Source organism: Lepidochelys kempii, chromosome 13, assembly GCF_965140285.1.
Source record: "Lepidochelys kempii isolate rLepKem1 chromosome 13, rLepKem1.hap1, whole genome shotgun sequence".
In the NCBI taxonomy this organism is placed as follows: Eukaryota; Metazoa; Chordata; order Testudines; family Cheloniidae; genus Lepidochelys; species Lepidochelys kempii.
The window spans coordinates 13396406-13398974 of NC_136392.1; positions in this window are offsets into that span (position 1 = coordinate 13396406).

Consider the following 2569-nt stretch of genomic DNA (forward strand, 5'->3'; position numbering starts at 1 on the left):
CCTGCAGAATGCAGGACCTTAGGAATGACATGAGACACAGTTTAAACCAATCAGCGCATCTGACATTTTGTGGATGTTGCCTGGAATACGTTTTTAAGGCACTAGATGGGTGAATCCTTTATTTTGTTTTTTTAAAAAAGCCACAGTAGTCTACAATAATAGTCCCCCCCACCCCCCCAAAAAAGCCCAAACTAGAACAGCATATATTAGTGACATTGCTGTGTTTGGGGATCTGCTATGGTAAAACACTGTAGCATTTTTTTTAAATGTTAACTCCTCTGACTCACCCTGCTGTTGATTGGACTGGCAGTGGGAAGGACAGCCCAGAGTAGAGTATATGCCTGTGAAGGCTGGATTGGACCCCTCCTCGCACACCTCCTCAGGTTCTCCATCTCCCATTGGTCAGCCAACAGGAGAAGTGCTCCCCTGTTAATTTAAATCCCTTCCTGAGTTCCAGGGCCTCTTGCCCCTATAGTTGGAGCAATGACATTAAAACTAGAGCTGGTTGGAACAACTTCATGAAGTCAAAATGTTTCACAGAGATGCATTGGTTTTGATGAGAGAGAGACACACACACGCAGAGCTAGGTACTCACTGACTCTATAGCCTAGTTCAGTGATTCTCAAACTGTGGGTTGGGAACCCAAAGTGGGTCGCGACCCTGTTTTAATGGGGTCACCAGGGCTGGTGTTAGACTTTCTGGGGCCTGGGCTGAAGCTGAAAGTTGAGCCCTACCGCCAGGGCTGAAGCCAAAGCCCGAACCCCACCACTCAGGGCCAAAGCCCAAGGGCTTCAGCTCAGGGCGCCGGGGCTCGGGCTTTGGCTTTGGCCTTCCTGCCCAGGGGGCTGTGGCTTTGCCTTCCCCCACCCCAGGGCAGCAGGGCTCGGGTGGGCTCGGGCTTCGGTCCCCCTCCCGGGGTTGTGTAGTAATTTTTGTTGTCAGAAGGGGGTTGTGGTGCAATGACATTTGAGAACCCCTGGCCTAGTTAGAGTACTGGCCAAAGAGATGGGTTACGCAAGTTCAAGTCCCTGCTTTTTTCTGGTTCAGAGTAAGCTGAGGAAAAAAAATCTACACTGAATCAGGCACAGCAGATACTGGAATTTGCATCTTCCCTCTCCGGGCCTGAGCCCTAACCACCAGGCTGCGCACACACTTTGAGCTGAAAATGAACATTTTCACAAACTTGTTTTTTTGCAAAAATGTTGAAAAGATTTTGTTTTCATTCTGCATTGCAGTGAAAACAAATGAAAGTTGCCACAAAATGGAATTGCTGTCCCCTGTCAACTCTAATTAGGGTTGTCAATTTTGGTTGCCTGTATTACTGGAGGTTCCATCACATGACATAATCTTTAATTCCTGGAGACTCCAGGACAGTCCTGGAGGGTTGACAACCCTAGGTCTAATTAAAACCATAGTAACATTGAGCACAATTCAGAACAAGACTAGAGCGAGAACACTGGTGAGACACACATTTCTGACCCTGTCTAGCTCAGTGTTACACTCCTGCCCTCCCACACTGAAACCAAATAACTGAATATTTGCAGAATGTGGTTTAATGATTGCTTTGAAGTTATAATAAAATGGTGATTTATTACTCACTGCACAGTATATTAGTTCCCTAGGTGTCTTATTACTTGGGCTGAATAACATATATGTGTAATGTGTAGAATTTATACATAAAAGAGTATTGTATTATCAATATACTTTACTACAGTGCCTGACTCTGATGTACAGTTTTCCCCCTTCCTACAAACTTTGTATACTTTGTATCTTGTACACAAGAAGTGTGAGGCACTGGAGAATTTATTCACTTGTTTTTCCTATTTTTTAAAAAAATCTCTTATCCCTAACCATAGAAAGAAGGCAGCATCAGTGGGCAAACAGTGATATTAAATTTGCTGGAAATGATTAGGTTTGTTCCTGGAAAAAATGTATGGAGTATTTTGATAAGATAGCACGGTGCTCAGCTGGTATACTTAGAAATGGGCAGGAGTGGGGGGAAGGATAGAGTCATTCTGCTGGGCTCTAGGCTATCCATTTCCCCTGATGGGGCAATCTGGTGTATTCCAATAGCAAAATATGTGTTCTTCATGGCATTTTTATGGCATGGATAATTTGGCAGGATTCAGGAAGGGCATGTCCTCATCAGAAGCAGGGAAATCGTGCCAACATTCCTTTTATCTTGATGGGAGAATTTTAATAAGGGGTTCATGAGAAGCTCTGGCCTGTCCTCCAAAAGAAATTAATGTAAAGACAGGCCTACAACAGCTAAAATATTGCTTGTGTACTTCAGCTAAGAACAATTAGACCTAACAAAGAGAGAGAGGTAAAGACCTCATTTTACTCACACCTTCCAGTTGAACTGAAGTCACGCTTTTGTGTTTCAGCTAATAAACCAGAAGATCCGAGCGTGCAAAGAGCTGCAAGCCAGCCAGAAATTTGTTGCTGTGTTGGAGTACATCTTAGCCATTGGGAACTACTTAAATGAAAAGGCTGGAAGAGAGATGGCCAAAGGATTTCGATTGTCTTCTTTGACCAAAGTGAATTAACACTTTTTCCTAGCATTGAA